This window comes from Hyla sarda, chromosome 6, assembly GCF_029499605.1.
Source record: "Hyla sarda isolate aHylSar1 chromosome 6, aHylSar1.hap1, whole genome shotgun sequence".
Lineage (NCBI taxonomy): Eukaryota > Metazoa > Chordata > Amphibia > Anura > Hylidae > Hyla > Hyla sarda.
In genome coordinates this window covers 58,152,301-58,176,056 of record NC_079194.1, presented here as the reverse complement: position 1 = coordinate 58,176,056, position 23,756 = coordinate 58,152,301, and positions in this window count along the sequence as shown.

Genomic DNA, 23,756 nt, shown 5'->3' with positions numbered 1-23,756 from the left:
ATATATATATGTGTATAATTTTGTAGGGGTCGGGGTTAATTATTTTATAAATTGTTTATTTTTAACTTTTATTTTTTAGATATTATTCATGCAGAATACATTGCCATCTATGGGGATGGCAATGCACCCGTGGAACCTCCGTCAATAGTTATTCCGGCTGGAAATTCCTCAATGTGAACCTAGCATTTAAATTTTTATAAAGGGGACCTTTTAACAGCGATCTTCATATCACTTATAAAATACAATGCACTAGTATTAAAGTGCAGTGTATTATGCCCTTCAGCATTATATTAACAGGCTATCAGTTATTATGGCTATAGTGTATGACTATAATTATATATTTGAAGTAAAATAAAAAGGAATATAGATTTTTTTTACTTAGTACAGTTAAGTCTTAAGTCTGAGGTCAGTCAGCCCACAGTCTAAAGTAAACTTGTAAACTCTGCAGTCAGTGCAGTCTATTCTATAGAGTATTGAAAAAGGGGATTCCTACTAATAAAAAAAAGAGAAAAAGGATCATACATGTTCCTAATCTCTGTACCTGAGATATGGTTGTGTTATATGAGAAGCTGTCCATAGACGATATACTTATTAACAACACATATATCTTCATGTATAAGAGAGAGACTATGAAATCTCTGCAGGTCTAGATTTTACATCTAGCCTGATTGTTATCAGTAATTAATATAAATATTAATTACCTGTCTCTTAGGTTCCTTTCTTGCAGCTGACGGGCGTATATGTCACGTTCACCTTCTCGCTGGACATCAGTCACCTGTAAAAAGACACAGGTATGATAACATACTCCTGATACATGCTACAGACGCTAATATATATAACACTCTAGGGCCATAACTACTTATCTCAGGAATTATGAAACTGCATAAGAAAAAGAAACAAACAAAAGATGGAACACACTGGGAACTACATGTTTCTTTTTAACTTAAAATATGATGCATATTTTTGATATTTTTTAATTGAATATTTTATTTAAAATGTTTATATTATAAACAACAGCTAACTATATAATGGGAATGTATGCCTTTTAATTATTAAATGTTTTGATAACATTTTGGGGATTTTTTTTTTCTTTATTCTGAATTGTATATTTGATCCAAAAAATTTCATTTTAAAGGGATGTTTTTGTGGGGCCGGGTTGTTATTTTTTAATTATTTCATCAACCTTTTTTACATTTATAACTTTCTAACTATTTTGATAAAGGGGCGTTAACCAGCGATATTTCGATAGCTCATATAATAATACACTGCATGAGTATGATAGTGTATTATGCAGGGGTTTTATTGTAGATTTTTTTTTAAACACAATTCTATATAGTTTCTTTTTTTAAATATTGTTAGAGAGTTTTTTTTATTTCTTTTTTATTTTATCAACCGTTTCTTTTTCATTTTTTGAACTTTTTAAACTAATCCTACAAGAGGGCGTTCACCAGCGATCTTCAGATCGCTCATATAAAACACTACACTGCTATTGTAGGGCAGGATATTATGCCTTTCAGCCTTATGCTGACAAGCAATGTTTAGTTATGGCTAATGGGAGGGGGGTTTTGGATTATTTAGTTTTTTTATATTTTTTGGGTTATTTTTTTTATATCTTTTGTTTTGTTTTTTATAAACATATTTTTAGTGGGTGTGGGGGTTGATGGTTTTATAAATCATTTGTCTTTTATTTTTTAACTTTTTTTTAGACACAATCTGTGCAGAATACATTGCCATTTATGAGGACGTGAATGTTCGCATGGAATATCTGTCCATAAATATTCCGGATTGAAATTCCTGAGTGGGATCCTAGCCTTTAAGTATTTTTTAAAGAGGACAATCAACGGCGATCTTCTGATCGCTCATATAATACACTGCTCTGGAATTAAAGTGCAGTGTATTCTGCATTTTAGCATTATGTTTACAGGCTATGTATTACTATGGCATAGTCAGTTTTATTTATTTACTTTTTTATTTATTAATTTTTTATAGCATTTCAGCCTTTCTATTTTTGTTTTTCCCATAAAAGAGCGACCTTTCACCACTGATCTGATCGTTTCTATGAAACACTGCACTACTATCTTAGTGCAGTGTATTATGCCTCTCAACATCATGCTGACAGGAGGTGTATGATTATGGCTATCGTCAGTTTTTGTTTATGGGGTTATAACGTTTTTTGGGCATATCTATATATTTTTTTTTCTTAATTTAATATTTGATACAAAATATGTTTTTAAAGGCATGTTTTTGGTGAGGCGGAAATTTAGATTTTTTAAAATTATTTCATTAACCTTGTTTTGCGTCTTAGTTTTTAACTATTCCCATTAAGGGACTTAAAGCAGCAATCTTTCGACAGCTCATATATTAACTGCAGAAGTATGACAGTGTCTTATGCCTCTCGGCATTATTCTAAAAGTCAATTTATGGTTAAGGTTTTGTCATGGGTTTTATTGTGTGTTTTAAACAAATATTCTCTTTTTTATTGTTTTTTAAGGGTGTTATGTTTAATTAGTTTTTTAACTTGTTGTTTTTTGTTCTTTTTTTTTTATCCCAAGAGAGGGCTTTTACCAGCAATCTACTGATCGCCCATAGAATACATTGCACTAGTATTACAGTGCAGTGTATTATAGCTGTCAGCATTATGTTGACAGCCAATGTTTAATTATGGTTAATGTAAAGGGAGGGTTGGGTTATTTTTTATATTTGTTGGATTGTTTTTTTTTTTATTTCTTTATACACACACATATATATATATATATATATATATATATATATATATATATATATATGTGTGTGTGTGTAATTTTGTAGGGGTCGGGGTTAATTATTTTATAAATTGTTTATTTTTAACTTTTTTTTTTAGATATTATTCATGCAGAATACATTGCCATCTATGGGGATGGCAATGCACCCGTGGAACCTCCGTCAATAGTTATTCCGGCTGGAAATTCCTCAATGTGAACCTAGCATTTAAATTTTTATGAAGGGGACCTTTTAACAGCGATCTTCATATCATTTATAAAATACAATGCACTAGTATTAAAGTGCAGTGTATTATGCCCTACAGCATTATATTAACAGGCTATCAGTTATTATGGCTATAGTGTATGACTATAATTATATATTTGAAGTAAAATAAAAAGGAATATAGATTTTTTTTACTTAGTACAGTTAAGTCTTGAGTCTGAGGTCAGTCAGCCCACAGTCTAAAGTAAACTTGTAAACTCTGCAGTCAGTGCAGTCTATTCTATAGAGTATTGAAAAAGGGGATTCCTACAAATTAAAAAAAAGAGAAAAAGGATCATACATGTTCCTAATCTCTGTACCTGAGATATGGTTGTGTTATATGAGAAGCTGTCCATAGACGATATACTTATTAACAACACATATATATTCATGTATAAGAGAGAGACTATGAAATCTCTGCAGGTCTAGATTTTACATCTAGCCTGATTGTTATCAGTAATTAATATAAATATTAATTACCTGTCTCGTGGTTCCTTTCTTGCAGCTGACGGGCGTATATGTCACGTTCACCTTCTCGCTGGACATCAGTCACCTGTAAAAAGACACAGGTATGATAACATGCTCCTGATACATGCTACAGACGCTAATATATATAACACTCTAGGGCCATAACTACTTATCTCAGGAATTATGAAACTGCATAAGAAAAAGAAACAAACAAAAGATGGAACACACTGGGAACTACATGTTTCTTTTTAACTTAAAATATGATGTATATTTTTGATATTTTTTAATTGAATATTTTATTTAAAATGTTTATATTATAAACAACAGCTAACTATATAATGGGAATGTATGCCTTTTAATTATTAAATGTTTTGATAACATTTTGGGGATTTTTTTTCCTTTATTCTGAATTGTATATTTGATCCAAAAAATTTCATTTTAAAGGGATGTTTTTGTGGGGCCGAGTTGTTATTTTTTAATTATTTCATCAACCTTTTTTACATTTATAACTTTCTAACTATTTTGATAAAGGGGCGTTAACCAGCGATATTTCGATAGCTCATATAATAATACACTGCATGAGTATGATAGTGTATTATGCAGGGGTTTTATTGTAGATTTTTTTTTAAACACAATTCTATATAGTTTCTTTTTTTTAAATATTGTTAGAGAGTTTTTTTACTTCTTTTTTATTTTATCAACCGTTTCTTTTTCATTTTTTGAACTTTTTCAACTAATCCTACAAGAGGGCGTTCACCAGCGATCTTCAGATCGCTCATATAAAACACTACACTGCTATTGTAGGGCAGGATATTATGCCTTTCAGCCTTATGCTGACAAGCAATGTTTAGTTATGGCTAATGGGAGGGGGGTTTTGGATTATTTTGTTTTTTTATATTTTTTGGGTTATTTTTTTATATCTTTTGTTTTGTTTTTTATAAATATATTTTTTGTGGGTGTGGGGGTTGATGGTTTTATAAATCATTTGTCTTTTATTTTTTAACTTTTTTTTAGACACAATGAGGGACATTTATCAATCTTTGCTTATGTATTCTTTTTTTAGTAATTTTTTCCTTACTTTTTATTTGCTTATGTGCGACTTATTTATCAACTGGTTTCAGCCTGTTGATAATTTTCTTTCACGTAAGCAATTTTTTCTTTTTTACTTTGGTAGTAGCTTTTTCTGCTCCATGTTTGAGCTGGAGTAAATTTAGTCAATTTTTAACGCTGTTGCGACTTTTTTTTGCGCAGTTGCGACTGTCGCAGTTAATAAATATCTGACTACCCGTACTCCATTTTAAAATTATTACTACATAGTTAATTTTTGGAAAACTTTCTTTTCTCGCTTTCCAGTCAAAATGTCGCACGAAAAATCGTGTAGTCGCAGTTGCGACAATTTTGCCACAATTATAGTAAAGAAAACCTGACTAAACCTGTTGATAAATGTCCATAAATCTGAGCAGAATACATTGCCATTTATGAGGACGTGAATGTTCGCATGGAATATCTGTCCATACATATTCCGGATTGAAATTCCTGAGTGGGATCCTAGCCTTTAAGTATTTTTTAAAGAGGACAATCAACGGCGATCTTCTGATCGCTCATATAATACACTGCTCTGGAATTAAAGTGCAGTGTATTCTGCATTTTAGCATTATGTTTACAGGCTATGTATTACCATGGCATAGTATGTTTTATTTATTTACTTTTTTTATTTATTAATTTTTTATAGCATTTCAGCCTTTCTATTTTTGTTTTTCCCATAAAAGAGCGACCTTTCACCACTGATCTGATCGTTTCTATGAAACACTGCACTACTATCTTAGTGCAGTGTATTATGCCTCTCAACATCATGCTGACAGGAGGTGTATGATTATGGCTATCGTCAGTTTTTGTTTATGGGGTTATAAAGTTTTTTGGGCATATCTATATATTGTTTTTTCTTAATTTAATATTTGATACAAAATATGTTTTTAAAGGCATGTTTTGGTGAGGCGGAGATTTAGATTTTTTAAAATGATTTCATTAACCTTGTTTTGCATCTTATTAGTTTTTAACTATTCCCATTAAGGGACTTAAAGCAGCAATCTTTCGACAGCTCATATTTTAACTGCAGTAGTATCACAGTGTCTTATGCCTCTCGGCATTATTCTAAAAGACAATTTATGGTTAAGGTTTTGTCATGGGTTTTATTGTGTGTTTTAAACAAATATTCTCTTTTTTAATGTTTTTTAAGGGTGTTATGTTTAATTAGTTTTTTAACTTGTTGTTTTTTGTTCTTTTTTTTTTTTTCATCCCAAGAGAGGGCTTTTACCAGCAATCTACTGATCGCCCATAGAATACATTGCACTAGTATTACAGTGCAGTGTATTATAGCTGTCAGCATTATGTTGACAGCCAATGTTTAATTATGGTTAATGTAAAGGGAGGGTTGGGTTATTTTTTATATTTGTTGGATTGTTTTTTTTTTTATTTCTTTATACACACACACATATATATATATATATATATATATATATATATATGTATAATTTTGTAGGGGTCGGGGTTAATTATTTTATAAATTGTTTATTTTTAACTTTTGTTTTTAGATATTATTCATGCAGAATACATTGCCATCTATGGGGATGGCAATGCACCCGTGGAACCTCCGTCAATAGTTATTCCGGCTGGAAATTCCTCAATGTGAACCTAGCATTTAAATTTTTATAAAGGGGACCTTTTAACAGCGATCTTCATATCACTTATAAAATACAATGCACTAGTATTAAAGTGCAGTGTATTATGCCCTTCAGCATTATATTAACAGGCTATCAGTTATTATGGCTATAGTGTATGACTATAATTATATATTTGAAGTAAAATAAAAAGGAATATAGATTTTTTTTACTTAGTACAGTTAAGTCTTAAGTCTGAGGTCAGTCAGCCCACAGTCTAAAGTAAACTTGTAAACTCTGCAGTCAGTGCAGTCTATTCTATAGAGTATTGAAAAAGGGGATTCCTACAAATTAAAAAAAGAGAAAAAGGATCATACATGTTCCTAATCTCTGTACCTGAGATATGGTTGTGTTATATGAGAAGCTGTCCATAGACGATATACTTATTAACAACACATATATCTTCATGTATAAGAGAGAGACTATGAAATCTCTGCAGGTCTAGATTTTACATCTAGCCTGATTGTTATCAGTAATTAATATAAATATTAATTACCTGTCTCGTGGTTCCTTTCTTGCAGCTGACGGGCGTATATGTCACGTTCACCTTCTCGCTGGACATCAGTCACCTGTAAAAAGACACAGGTATGATAACATGCTCCTGATACATGCTACAGACGCTAATATATATAACACTCTAGGGCCATAACTACTTATCTCAGGAATTATGAAACTGCATAAGAAAGAGAAACAAACAAAAGATGGAACACACTGGGAACTACATGTTTCTTTTTAACTTAAAATATGATGTATATTTTTGATATTTTTTAATTAAATATTTTATTTAAAATGTTTATATTATAAACAACAGCTAACTATATAATAGGAATGTATGCCTTTTAATTATGAAATGTTTTGATAACATTTTGGGGATATTTTTTTTCTTTATTCTGAATTGTATATTTGATCCAAAAAATTTCATTTTAAAGGGATGTTTTTGTGGGGCCGGGTTATTATTTTTTAATTATTTCATCAACCTTTTTTACATTTATAACTTTCTAACTATTTTGATAAAGGGGCGTTAATCAGCAATATTTCGATAGCTCATATAATAATACACTGCACGAAGATGATAGTGTATTATGCAGGGGTTTTATTGTAGATTTATTTTTAAACACAATTCTATATAGCTTCTTTTTTTAAATTTTGTTAGAGAGTTTTTTATCTCTTTTTTATTTTATCAACCGTTTCTTTTTCATTTTTTGAACTTTTTAAACTAATCCTACAATAGGGCGTTCACCAGCAATCTTCAGATCGCTCATATAAAACACTACACTGCTATTGTAGGGCAGGATATTATGCCTTTCAGCCTTATGCTGACAAGCAATGTTTAGTTATGGCTAATGGGAGGGGGGTTTTGGATTATTTTGGTTTTTTATATTTTTTGGGTTATTTTTTTTATATCTTTTGTTTTGTTTTTTATAAATATATTTTTGTGGGTGTGGGGGTTGATGGTTTTATAAATCATTTGTCTTTTATTTTTTAACTTTTTTTTAGACACAACCTGTGCAGAATACATTGTCATTTATGAGGACGTGAATGTTCGCATGGAATATCTGTCCACAAATATTCCGGATTGAAATTCCTGAGTGGGATCCTAGCCTTTAAGTATTTTTAAAGAGGACAATCAACGGCGATCTTCTGATCGCTCATATAATACACTGCTCTGGAATTAAAGTGCAGTGTATTCTGCATTTTAGCATTATGTTTACAGGCTATGTATTACTATGGCATAGTCAGTTTTATTTATTTACTTTTTTTATTTATTAATTTTTTATAGCATTTCAGCCTTTCTATTTTTGTTTTTCCCATAAAAGAGCGACCTTTCACCACTGATCTGATCGTTTCTATGAAACACTGCACTACTATCTTAGTGCAGTGTATTATGCCTCTCAACATCATGCTGACAGGAGGTGTATGATTATGGCTATCGTCAGTTTTTGTTTATGGGGTTATAAAGTTTTTTGGGCATATCTATATATTGTTTTTTCTTAATTTAATATTTGATACAAAATATGTTTTTAAAGGCATGTTTTTGGTGAGGCGGAAATTTAGATTTTTTAAAATTATTTCATTAACCTTGTTTTGCGTCTTAGTTTTTAACTATTCCCATTAAGGGACTTAAAGCAGCAATCTTTCGACAGCTCATATATTAACTGCAGAAGTATGACAGTGTCTTATGCCTCTCGGCATTATTCTAAAAGTCAATTTATGGTTAAGGTTTTGTCATGGGTTTTATTGTGTGTTTTAAACAAATATTCTCTTTTTTAATGTTTTTTAAGGGTGTTATGTTTAATTAGATTTTTAACTTGTTGTTTTTTGTTCTTTTTTTTTTTATCCCAAGAGAGGGCTTTTACCAGCAATCTACTGATCGCCCATAGAATACATTGCACTAGTATTACAGTGCAGTGTATTATAGCTGTCAGCATTATGTTGACAGCCAATGTTTAATTATGGTTAATGTAAAGGGAGGGTTGGGTTATTTTTTATATTTGTTGGATTGTTTTTTTTTTATTTCTTTATACACACACACACATATATATATATATGTATATATATATATATATATATATATATGTGTGTGTGTATAATTTTGTAGGGGTCGGGGTTAATTATTTTATAAATTGTTTATTTTTAACTTTTTTTTTTAGATATTATTCATGCAGAATACATTGCCATCTATGGGGATGGCAATGCACCCGTGGAACCTCCGTCAATAGTTATTCCGGCTGGAAATTCCTCAATGTGAACCTAGCATTTAAATTTTTATAAAGGGGACCTTTTAACAGCGATCTTCATATCACTTATAAAATACAATGCACTAGTATTAAAGTGCAGTGTATTATGCCCTTCAGCATTATATTAACAGGCTATCAGTTATTATGGCTATAGTGTATGACTATAATTATATATTTGAAGTAAAATAAAAAGGAATATAGATTTTTTTACTTAGTACAGTTAAGTCTTAAGTCTGAGGTCAGTCAGCCCACAGTCTAAAGTAAACTTGTAAACTCTGCAGTCAGTGCAGTCTATTCTATAGAGTATTGAAAAAGGGGATTCCTACAAATTAAAAAAAAGAGAAAAAGGATCATACATGTTCCTAATCTCTGTACCTGAGATATGGTTGTGTTATATGAGAAGCTGTCCATAGACGATATACTTATTAACAACACATATATCTTCATGTATAAGAGAGAGACTATGAAATCTCTGCAGGTCTAGATTTTACATCTAGCCTGATTGTTATCAGTAATTAATATAAATATTAATTACCTGTCTCGTGGTTCCTTTCTTGCAGCTGACGGGCGTATATGTCACGTTCACCTTCTCGCTGGACATCAGTCACCTGTAAAAAGACACAGGTATGATAACATGCTCCTGATACATGCTACAGACGCTAATATATATAACACTCTAGGGCCATAACTACTTATCTCAGGAATAATGAAACTGCATAAGAAAAAGAAAAAAACAAAAGATGGAACACACTGGGAACTACATGTTTCTTTTTAACTTAAAATATGATGTATATTTTTGATATTTTTTAATTGAATATTTTATTTAAAATGTTTATATTATAAACAACAGCTAACTATATAATGGGAATGTATGCCTTTTAATTATTAAATGTTTTGATAACATTTTGGGGATTTTTTTTTCTTTATTCTGAATTGTATATTTGATCCAAAAAATTTCATTTTAAAGGGATGTTTTTGTGGGGCCGGGTTGTTATTTTTTAATTATTTCATCAACCTTTTTTACATTTATAACTTTCTAACTATTTTGATAAAGGGGCGTTAACCAGCGATATTTCGATAGCTCATATAATAATACACTGCATGAGTATGATAGTGTATTATGCAGGGGTTTTATTGTAGATTTTTTTTTAAACACAATTCTATATAGTTTCTTTTTTTAAATATTGTTAGAGAGTTTTTTTATTTCTTTTTTATTTTATCAACCGTTTCTTTTTCATTTTTTGAACTTTTTCAACTAATCCTACAAGAGGGCGTTCACCAGCGATCTTCAGATCGCTCATATAAAACACTACACTGCTATTGTAGGGCAGGATATTATGCCTTTCAGCCTTATGCTGACAAGCAATGTTTAGTTATGGCTAATGGGAGGGGGGTTTTGGATTATTTTGTTTTTTTATATTTTTTGGGTTATTTTTTTATATCTTTTGTTTTGTTTTTTATAAATATATTTTTTGTGGGTGTGGGGGTTGATGGTTTTATAAATCATTTGTCTTTTATTTTTTAACTTTTTTTTAGACACAATTTGAGCAGAATACATTGCCATTTATGAGGACGTGAATGTTCGCATGGAATATCTGTCCATAAATATTCCGGATTGAAATTCCTGAGTGGGATCCTAGCCTTAAAGTATTTTTTAAAGAGGACAATCAACGGCGATCTTCTGATCGCTCATATAATACACTGCTCTGGAATTAAAGTGCAGTGTATTCTGCATTTTAGCATTATGTTTACAGGCTATGTATTACCATGGCATAGTCAGTTTTATTTATTTACTTTTTTTATTTATTAATTTTTTATAGCATTTCAGCCTTTCTATTTTTGTTTTTCCCATAAAAGAGCGACCTTTCACCACTGATCTGATCATTTCTATGAAACACTGCACTACTATCTTAGTGCAGTGTATTATGCCTTTCAACATCATGCTGACAGGAGGTGTATGATTATGGCTATCGTCAGTTTTTGTTTATGGGGTTATAAAGTTTTTTGGGCATATCTATATATTGTTTTTTCTTAATTTAATATTTGATACAAAATATGTTTTTAAAGGCATGTTGTTGGTGAGGCGGAGATTTAGATTTTTTAAAATTATTTCATTAACCTTGTTTTGCGTCTTAGTTTTTAACTATTCCCATTAAGGGACTTAAAGCAGCAATCTTTCGACAGCTCATATATTAACTGCAGTAGTATGACAGTGTCTTATGCCTCTCGGCATTATTCTAAAATACAATTTATGGTTAAGGTTTTGTCATGGGTTTTATTGTGTGTTTTAAACAAATATTCTCTTTTTTAATGTTTTTTAAGGGTGTTATGTTTAATTAGTTTTTTAACTTGTTGTTTTTTGTTCTTTTTTTTTATCCCAAGAGAGGGCTTTTACCAGCAATCTACTGATCGCCCATAGAATACATTGCACTAGTATTACAGTGCAGTGTATTATAGCTGTCAGCATTATGTTGACAGCCAATGTTTAATTATGGTTAATGTAAAGGGAGGGTTGGGTTATTTTTTATATTTGTTGGATTGTTTTTTTTTTATTTCTTTATACACACACACATATATATATATATATATATATATATATATATATATATGTGTATAATTTTGTAGGGGTCGGGGTTAATTATTTTATAAATTGTTTATTTTTAACTTTTTTTTTTAGATATTATTCATGCAGAATACATTGCCATCTATGGGGATGGCAATGCACCCGTGGAACCTCCGTCAATAGTTATTCCGGCTGGAAATTCCTCAATGTGAACCTAGCATTTAAATTTTTATAAAGGGGACCTTTTAACAGCGATCTTCATATCACTTATAAAATACAATGCACTAGTATTAAAGTGCAGTGTATTATGCCCTTCAGCATTATATTAACAGGCTATCAGTTATTATGGCTATAGTGTATGACTATAATTATATATTTGAAGTAAAATAAAAAGGAATATAGATTTTTTTTACATAGTACAGTTAAGTCTTAAGTCTGAGGTCAGTCAGCCCACAGTCTAAAGTAAACTTGTAAACTCTGCAGTCAGTGCAGTCTATTCTATAGAGTATTGAAAAAGGGGATTCCTACTAATAAAAAAAAGAGAAAAAGGATCATACATGTTCCTAATCTCTGTACCTGAGATATGGTTGTGTTATATGAGAAGCTGTCCATAGACGATATACTTATTAACAACACATATATCTTCATGTATAAGAGAGAGACTATGAAATCTCTGCAGGTCTAGATTTTACATCTAGCCTGATTGTTATCAGTAATTAATATAAATATTAATTACCTGTCTCGTGGTTCCTTTCTTGCAGCTGACGGGCGTATATGTCACGTTCACCTTCTCGCTGGACATCAGTCACCTGTAAAAAGACACAGGTATGATAACATGCTCCTGATACATGCTACAGACGCTAATATATATAACACTCTAGGGCCATAACTACTTATCTCAGGAATTATGAAACTGCATAAGAAAGAGAAACAAACAAAAGATGGAACACACTGGGAACTACATGTTTCTTTTTAACTTAAAATATGATGTATATTTTTGATATTTTTTAATTAAATATTTTATTTAAAATGTTTATATTATAAACAACAGCTAACTACATAATAGGAATGTATGCCTTTTAATTATGAAATGTTTTGATAACATTTTGGGGATATTTTTTTTCTTTATTCTGAATTGTATATTTGATCCAAAAAATTTCATTTTAAAGGGATGTTTTTGTGGGGCCGGGTTATTATTTTTTAATTATTTCATCAACCTTTTTTACATTTATAACTTTCTAACTATTTTGATAAAGGGGCGTTAATCAGCAATATTTCGATAGCTCATATAATAATACACTGCACGAAGATGATAGTGTATTATGCAGGGGTTTTATTGTAGATTTATTTTTAAACACAATTCTATATAGTTTCTTTTTTTAAATTTTGTTAGAGAGTTTTTTATCTCTTTTTTATTTTATCAACCGTTTCTTTTTCATTTTTTGAACTTTTTAAACTAATCCTACAATAGGGCGTTCACCAGCAATCTTCAGATCGCTCATATAAAACACTACACTGCTATTGTAGGGCAGGATATTATGCCTTTCAGCCTTATGCTGACAAGCAATGTTTAGTTATGGCTAATGGGAGGGGGGTTTTGGATTATTTTGGTTTTTTATATTTTTTGGGTTTTTTTTTTATATCTTTTGTTTTGTTTTTTATAAATATATTTTTGTGGGTGTGGGGGTTGATGGTTTTATAAATCATTTGTCTTTTATTTTTTAACTTTTTTTTAGACACAACCTGTGCAGAATACATTGTCATTTATGAGGACGTGAATGTTCGCATGGAATATCTGTCCATAAATATTCCGGATTGAAATTCCTGAGTGGGATCCTAGCCTTTAAGTATTTTTAAAGAGGACAATCAACGGCGATCTTCTGATCGCTCATATAATACACTGCTCTGGAATTAAAGTGCAGTGTATTCTGCATTTTAGCATTATGTTTACAGGCTATGTATTACTATGGCATAGTCAGTTTTATTTATTTACTTTTTTTATTTATTAATTTTTTATAGCATTTCAGCCTTTCTATTTTTGTTTTTCCCATAAAAGAGCGACCTTTCACCACTGATCTGATCGTTTCTATGAAACACTGCACTACTATCTTAGTGCAGTGTATTATGCCTCTCAACATCATGCTGACAGGAGGTGTATGATTATGGCTATCGTCAGTTTTTGTTTATGGGGTTATAAAGTTTTTTGGGCATATCTATATATTGTTTTTTCTTAATTTAATATTTGATACAAAATATGTTTTTAAAGGCATGTTTTTGGTGAGGCGGAAATTTAGATTTTTTAAAATTATTTCATTAACCTTGTTTTGCGTCTTAGTTTTTAACTATTCCCATTAAGGGACTTAAAGCAGCAATCTTTCGACAGCTCATATATTAACTGCAGAAGTATGACAGTGTCTTATGCCTCTCGGCATTATTCTAAAAGTCAATTTATGGTTAAGGTTTTGTCATGGGTTTTATTGTGTGTTTTAAACAAATATTCTCTTTTTTAATGTTTTTTAAGGGTGTTATGTTTAATTAGATTTTTAACTTGTTGTTTTTTGTTCTTTTTTTTTTTATCCCAAGAGAGGGCTTTTACCAGCAATCTACTGATCGCCCATAGAATACATTGCACTAGTATTACAGTGCAGTGTATTATAGCTGTCAGCATTATGTTGACAGCCAATGTTTAATTATGGTTAATGTAAAGGGAGGGTTGGGTTATTTTTTATATTTGTTGGATTGTTTTTTTTTTATTTCTTTATACACACACACACATATATATATATATATGTATATATATATATATATATATATGTGTGTGTGTATAATTTTGTAGGGGTCGGGGTTAATTATTTTATAAATTGTTTATTTTTAACTTTTTTTTTTAGATATTATTCATGCAGAATACATTGCCATCTATGGGGATGGCAATGCACCCGTGGAACCTCCGTCAATAGTTATTCCGGCTGGAAATTCCTCAATGTGAACCTAGCATTTAAATTTTTATAAAGGGGACCTTTTAACAGCGATCTTCATATCACTTATAAAATACAATGCACTAGTATTAAAGTGCAGTGTATTATGCCCTTCAGCATTATATTAACAGGCTATCAGTTATTATGGCTATAGTGTATGACTATAATTATATATTTGAAGTAAAATAAAAAGGAATATAGATTTTTTTACTTAGTACAGTTAAGTCTTAAGTCTGAGGTCAGTCAGCCCACAGTCTAAAGTAAACTTGTAAACTCTGCAGTCAGTGCAGTCTATTCTATAGAGTATTGAAAAAGGGGATTCCTACAAATTAAAAAAAAGAGAAAAAGGATCATACATGTTCCTAATCTCTGTACCTGAGATATGGTTGTGTTATATGAGAAGCTGTCCATAGACGATATACTTATTAACAACACATATATCTTCATGTATAAGAGAGAGACTATGAAATCTCTGCAGGTCTAGATTTTACATCTAGCCTGATTGTTATCAGTAATTAATATAAATATTAATTACCTGTCTCGTGGTTCCTTTCTTGCAGCTGACGGGCGTATATGTCACGTTCACCTTCTCGCTGGACATCAGTCACCTGTAAAAAGACACAGGTATGATAACATGCTCCTGATACATGCTACAGACGCTAATATATATAACACTCTAGGGCCATAACTACTTATCTCAGGAATAATGAAACTGCATAAGAAAAAGAAAAAAACAAAAGATGGAACACACTGGGAACTACATGTTTCTTTTTAACTTAAAATATGATGTATATTTTTGATATTTTTTAATTGAATATTTTATTTAAAATGTTTATATTATAAACAACAGCTAACTATATAATGGGAATGTATGCCTTTTAATTATTAAATGTTTTGATAACATTTTGGGGATTTTTTTTTCTTTATTCTGAATTGTATATTTGATCCAAAAAATTTCATTTTAAAGGGATGTTTTTGTGGGGCCGGGTTGTTATTTTTTAATTATTTCATCAACCTTTTTTACATTTATAACTTTCTAACTATTTTGATAAAGGGGCGTTAACCAGCGATATTTCGATAGCTCATATAATAATACACTGCATGAGTATGATAGTGTATTATGCAGGGGTTTTATTGTAGATTTTTTTTTTAAACACAATTCTATATAGTTTCTTTTTTTAAATATTGTTAGAGAGTTTTTTTATTTCTTTTTTATTTTATCAACCGTTTCTTTTTCATTTTTTGAACTTTTTCAACTAATCCTACAAGAGGGCGTTCACCAGCGATCTTCAGATCGCTCATATAAAACACTACACTGCTATTGTAGGGCAGGATATTATGCCTTTCAGCCTTATGCTGACAAGCAATGTTTAGTTATGGCTAATGGGAGGGGGGTTTTGGATTATTTTGTTTTTTTATATTTTTTGGGTTATTTTTTTATATCTTTTGTTTTGTTTTTTATAAATATATTTTTTGTGGGTGTGGGGGTTGATGGTTTTATAAATCATTTGTCTTTTATTTTTTAACTTTTTTTTAGACACAATTTGAGCAGAATACATTGCCATTTATGAGGACGTGAATGTTCGCATGGAATATCTGTCCATAAATATTCCGGATTGAAATTCCTGAGTGGGATCCTAGCCTTAAAGTATTTTTTAAAGAGGACAATCAACGGCGATCTTCTGATCGCTCATATAATACACTGCTCTGGAATTAAAGTGCAGTGTATTCTGCATTTTAGCATTATGTTTACAGGCTATGTATTACCATGGCATAGTCAGTTTTATTTATTTACTTTTTTTATTTATTAATTTTTTATAGCATTTCAGCCTTTCTATTTTTGTTTTTCCCATAAAAGAGCGACCTTTCACCACTGATCTGATCATTTCTATGAAACACTGCACTACTATCTTAGTGCAGTGTATTATGCCTCTCAACATCATGCTGACAGGAGGTGTATGATTATGGCTATCGTCAGTTTTTGTTTATGGGGTTATAAAGTTTTTTGGGCATATCTATATATTGTTTTTTCTTAATTTAATATTTGATACAAAATATGTTTTTAAAGGCATGTTGTTGGTGAGGCGGAGATTTAGATTTTTTAAAATTATTTCATTAACCTTGTTTTGCGTCTTAGTTTTTAACTATTCCCATTAAGGGACTTAAAGCAGCAATCTTTCGACAGCTCATATATTAACTGCAGTAGTATGACAGTGTCTTATGCCTCTCGGCATTATTCTAAAATACAATTTATGGTTAAGGTTTTGTCATGGGTTTTATTGTGTGTTTTAAACAAATATTCTCTTTTTTAATGTTTTTTAAGGGTGTTATGTTTAATTAGTTTTTTAACTTGTTGTTTTTTGTTCTTTTTTTTTATCCCAAGAGAGGGCTTTTACCAGCAATCTACTGATCGCCCATAGAATACATTGCACTAGTATTACAGTGCAGTGTATTATAGCTGTCAGCATTATGTTGACAGCCAATGTTTAATTATGGTTAATGTAAAGGGAGGGTTGGGTTATTTTTTATATTTGTTGGATTGTTTTTTTTTTATTTCTTTATACACACACATATATATATATATATATATATATATATATATATATGTGTATAATTTTGTAGGGGTCGGGGTTAATTATTTTATAAATTGTTTATTTTTAACTTTTTTTTTTAGATATTATTCATGCAGAATACATTGCCATCTATGGGGATGGCAATGCACCCGTGGAACCTCCGTCAATAGTTATTCCGGCTGGAAATTCCTCAATGTGAACCTAGCATTTAAATTTTTATAAAGGGGACCTTTTAACAGCGATCTTCATATCACTTATAAAATACAATGCACTAGTATTAAAGTGCAGTGTATTATGCCCTTCAGCATTATATTAACAGGCTATCAGTTATTATGGCTATAGTGTATGACTATAATTATATATTTGAAGTAAAATAAAAAGGAATATAGATTTTTTTTACTTAGTACAGTTAAGTCTTAAGTCTGAGGTCAGTCAGCCCAAAGTCTAACGTAAACTTGTAAACTCTGCAGTCAGTGCAGTCTATTCTATAGAGTATTGAAAAAGGGGATTCCTACAAATAAAAAAAAGAGAAAAAGGATCATACATGTTCCTAATCTCTGTACCTGAGATATGGTTGTGTTATATGAGAAGCTGTCCATAGACGATATACTTATTAACAACACATATATCTTCATGTATAAGAGAGAGACTGAAATCTCTGCAGGTCTAGATTTTACATCTGGCCTGATTGTTATCAGTAATTAATATAAATATTAATTACCTGTCTCTTAGGTTCCTTTCTTGCAGCTGACGGGCGTATATGTCACGTTCACCTTCTCGCTGGACATCAGTCACCTGTAAAAAGACACAGGTATGATAACATGCTCCTGATACATGCTACAGACGCTAATATATATAACACTCTAGGGCCATAACTACTTATCTCAGGAATTATGAAACTGCATAAGAAAAAGAAACAAACAAAAGATGGAACACACTGGGAACTACATGTTTCTTTTTAACTTAAAATATGATGCATATTTTTGATATTTTTTAATTGAATATTTTATTTAAAATGTTTATATTATAAACAACAGCTAACTATATAATGGGAATGTATGCCTTTTAATTATTAAATGTTTTGATAACATTTTGGGGATTTTTTTTTTTCTTTATTCTGAATTGTATATTTGATCCAAAAAATTTCATTTTAAAGGGATGTTTTTGTGGGGCCGGGTTGTTATTTTTTAATTATTTCATCAACCTTTTTTACATTTATAACTTTCTAACTATTTTGATAAAGGGGCGTTAACCAGCGATATTTCGATAGCTCATATAATAATACACTGCATGAGTATGATAGTGTATTATGCAGGGGTTTTATTGTAGATTTTTTTTTAAACACAATTCTATATAGTTTCTTTTTTTAAATATTGTTAGAGAGTTTTTTTTATTTCTTTTTTATTTTATCAACCGTTTCTTTTTCATTTTTTGAACTTTTTAAACTAATCCTACAAGAGGGCGTTCACCAGCGATCTTCAGATCGCTCATATAAAACACTACACTGCTATTGTAGGGCAGGATATTATGCCTTTCAGCCTTATGCTGACAAGCAATGTTTAGTTATGGCTAATGGGAGGGGGGTTTTGGATTATTTTTTTTTTATATATTTTTTGGGTTATTTTTTTATATCTTTTGTTTTGTTTTTTATAAACATATTTTTTGTGGGTGTGGGGGTTGATGGTTTTATAAATCATTTGTCTTTTATTTTTTAACTTTTTTTTAGACACAATCTGTGCAGAATACATTGCCATTTATGAGGACGTGAATGTTCGCATGGAATATCTGTCCATAAATATTCCGGATTGAAATTCCTGAGTGGGATCCTAGCCTTTAAGTATTTTTTAAAGAGGACAATCAACGGCGATCTTCTGATCGCTCATATAATACACTGCTCTGGAATTAAAGTGCAGTGTATTCTGCATTTTAGCATTATGTTTACAGGCTATGTATTACTATGGCATAGTCAGTTTTATTTATTTACTTTTTTTATTTATTAATTTTTTATAGCATTTCAGCCTTTCTATTTTTGTTTTTCCCATAAAAGAGCGACCTTTCACCACTGATCTGATCGTTTCTATGAAACACTGCACTACTATCTTAGTGCAGTGTATTATGCCTCTCAACATCATGCTGACAGGAGGTGTATGATTATGGCTATCGTCAGTTTTTGTTTATGGGGTTATAAAGTTTTTTGGGCATATCTATATATTGTTTTTTCTTAATTTAATATTTGATACAAAATATGTTTTTAAAGGCATGTTTTTGGTGAGGCGGAGATTTAGATTTTTTAAAATTATTTCATTAACCTTGTTTTGCGTCTTAGTTTTTAACTATTCCCATTAAGGGACTTAAAGCAGCAATCTTTCGACAGCTCATATATTAACTGCAGAAGTATGACAGTGTCTTATGCCTCTCGGCATTATTCTAAAAGTCAATTTATGGTTAAGGTTTTGTCATGGGTTTTATTGTGTGTTTTAAACAAATATTCTCTTTTTTAATGTTTTTTAAGGGTGTTATGTTTAATTAGTTTTTTAACTTGTTGTTTTTTGTTCTTTTTTTTTATCCCAAGAGAGGGCTTTTACCAGAAATTTACTGATCGCCCATAGAATACATTGCACTAGTATTACAGTGCAGTGTATTATAGCTGTCAGCATTATGTTGACAGCCAATGTTTAATTATGGTTAATGTAAAGGGAGGGTTGGGTTATTTTTTATATTTGTTGGATTGTTTTTTTTTTATTTCTTTATACACACACACATATATATATATATATATATATGTGTGTGTGTATAATTTTGTAGGGGTCGGGGTTAATTATTTTATAAATTGTTTATTTTTAACTTTTTTTTTTAGATATTATTCATGCAGAATACATTGCCATCTATGGGGATGGCAATGCACCCGTGGAACCTCCGTCAATAGTTATTCCGGCTGGAAATTCCTCAATGTGAACCTAGCATTTAAATTTTTATAAAGGGGACCTTTTAACAGCGATCTTCATATCACTTATAAAATACAATGCACTAGTATTAAAGTGCAGTGTATTATGCCCTTCAGCATTATATTAACAGGCTATCAGTTATTATGGCTATAGTGTATGACTATAATTATATATTTGAAGTAAAATAAAAAGGAATATAGAGTTTTTTTTACTTAGTACAGTTAAGTCTTAAGTCTGAGGTCAGTCAGCCCACAGTCTAAAGTAAACTTGTAAACTCTGCAGTCAGTGCAGTCTATTCTATAGAGTATTGAAAAAGGGGATTCCTACAAATTAAAAAAAAGAGAAAAAGGATCATACATGTTCCTAATCTCTGTACCTGAGATATGGTTGTGTTATATGAGAAGCTGTCCATAGACGATATACTTATTAACAACACATATATCTTCATGTATAAGAGAGAGACTATGAAATCTCTGCAGGTCTAGATTTTACATCTAGCCTGATTGTTATCAGTAATTAATATAAATATTAATTACCTGTCTCGTGGTTCCTTTCTTGCAGCTGACGGGCGTATATGTCACGTTCACCTTCTCGCTGGACATCAGTCACCTGTAAAAAGACACAGGTATGATAACATGCTCCTGATACATGCTACAGACGCTAATATATATAACACTCTAGGGCCATAACTACTTATCTCAGGAATAATGAAACTGCATAAGAAAAAGAAACAAACAAAAGATGGAACACACTGGGAACTACATGTTTCTTTTTAACTTAAAATATGATGTATATTTTTGATATTTTTTAATTGAATATTTTATTTAAAATGTTTATATTATAAACAACAGCTAACTATATAATGGGAATGTATGCCTTTTAATTATTAAATGTTTTGATAACATTTTGGGGATTTTTTTTTCTTTATTCTGAATTGTATATTTGATCCAAAAAATTTCATTTTAAAGGGATGTTTTTGTGGGGCCGGGTTGTTATTTTTTAATTATTTCATCAACCTTTTTTACATTTATAACTTTCTAACTATTTTGATAAAGGGGCGTTAACCAGCGATATTTCGATAGCTCATATAATAATACACTGCATGAGTATGATAGTGTATTATGCAGGGGTTTTATTGTAGATTTTTTTTTTAAACACAATTCTATATAGTTTCTTTTTTTAAATATTGTTAGAGAGTTTTTTTATTTCTTTTTTATTTTATCAACCGTTTCTTTTTCATTTTTTGAACTTTTTCAACTAATCCTACAAGAGGGCGTTCACCAGCGATCTTCAGATCGCTCATATAAAACACTACACTGCTATTGTAGGGCAGGATATTATGCCTTTCAGCCTTATGCTGACAAGCAATGTTTAGTTATGGCTAATGGGAGGGGGGTTTTGGATTATTTTGTTTTTTTATATTTTTTGGGTTATTTTTTTATATCTTTTGTTTTGTTTTTTATAAATATATTTTTTGTGGGTGTGGGGGTTGATGGTTTTATAAATCATTTGTCTTTTATTTTTTAACTTTTTTTTAGACACAATTTGAGCAGAATACATTGCCATTTATGAGGACGTGAATGTTCGCATGGAATATCTGTCCATAAATATTCCGGATTGAAATTCCTGAGTGGGATCCTAGCCTTAAAGTATTTTTTAAAGAGGACAATCAACGGCGATCTTCTGATCGCTCATATAATACACTGCTCTGGAATTAAAGTGCAGTGTATTCTGCATTTTAGCATTATGTTTACAGGCTATGTATTACCATGGCATAGTATGTTTTATTTATTTACTTTTTTTATTTATTAATTTTTTATAGCATTTCAGCCTTTCTATTTTTGTTTTTCCCATAAAAGAGCGACCTTTCACCACTGATCTGATCGTTTCTATGAAACACTGCACTACTATCTTAGTGCAGTGTATTATGCCTCTCAACATCATGCTGATAGGAGGTGTATGATTATGGCTATCGTCAGTTATTGTTTATGGGGTTATAAAGTTTTTTGGGCATATCTATATATTGTTTTTTCTTAATTTAATATTTGATACAAAATATGTTTTTAAAGGCATGTTTTTGGTGAGGCGGAGATTTAGATTTTTTAAAATGATTTCATTAACCTTGTTTTGCATCTTATTAGTTTTTAACTATTCCCATTAAGGGACTTAAAGCAGCAATCTTTCGACAGCTCATATATTAACTGCAGTAGTATGACAGTGTCTTATGCCTCTCGGCATTATTCTAAAAGACAATTTATGGTTAAGGTTTTGTCATGGGTTTTATTGTGTGTTTTAAACAAATATTCTCTTTTTTAATGTTTTTTAAGGGTGTTATGTTTAATTAGTTTTTTAACTTGTTGTTTTTTGTTCTTTTTTTTTTATCCCAAGAGAGGGCTTTTACCAGCAATCTACTGATCGCCCATAGAATACATTGCACTAGTATTACAGTGCAGTGTATTATAGCTGTCAGCATTATGTTGACAGCCAATGTTTAATTATGGTTAATGTAAAGGGAGGGTTGGGTTATTTTTTATATTTGTTGGATTGTTTTTTTTTTTATTTCTTTATACACACACATATATATATATATATATATATATATATATATATATATATGTGTATAATTTTGTAGGGGTCGGGGTTAATTATTTTATAAATTGTTTATTTTTAACTTTTATTTTTTAGATATTATTCATGCAGAATACATTGCCATCTATGGGGATGGCAATGCACCCGTGGAACCTCCGTCAATAGTTATTCCGGCTGGAAATTCCTCAATGTGAACCTAGCATTTAAATTTTTATAAAGGGGACCTTTTAACAGCGATCTTCATATCACTTATAAAATACAATGCACTAGTATTAAAGTGCAGTGTATTATGCCCTTCAGCATTATATTAACAGGCTATCAGTTATTATGGCTATAGTGTATGACTATAATTATATATTTGAAGTAAAATAAAAAGGAATATAGATTTTTTTTACTTAGTACAGTTAAGTCTTAAGTCTGAGGTCAGTCAGCCCACAGTCTAAAGTAAACTTGTAAACTCTGCAGTCAGTGCAGTCTATTCTATAGAGTATTGAAAAAGGGGATTCCTACTAATAAAAAAAAGAGAAAAAGGATCATACATGTTCCTAATCTCTGTACCTGAGATATGGTTGTGTTATATGAGAAGCTGTCCATAGACGATATACTTATTAACAACACATATATCTTCATGTATAAGAGAGAGACTATGAAATCTCTGCAGGTCTAGATTTTACATCTAGCCTGATTGTTATCAGTAATTAATATAAATATTAATTACCTGTCTCTTAGGTTCCTTTCTTGCAGCTGACGGGCGTATATGTCACGTTCACCTTCTCGCTGGACATCAGTCACCTGTAAAAAGACACAGGTATGATAACATACTCCTGATACATGCTACAGACGCTAATATATATAACACTCTAGGGCCATAACTACTTATCTCAGGAATTATGAAACTGCATAAGAAAAAGAAACAAACAAAAGATGGAACACACTGGGAACTACATGTTTCTTTTTAACTTAAAATATGATGCATATTTTTGATATTTTTTAATTGAATATTTTATTTAAAATGTTTATATTATAAACAACAGCTAACTATATAATGGGAATGTATGCCTTTTAATTATTAAATGTTTTGATAACATTTTGGGGATTTTTTTTTTCTTTATTCTGAATTGTATATTTGATCCAAAAAATTTCATTTTAAAGGGATGTTTTTGTGGGGCCGGGTTGTTATTTTTT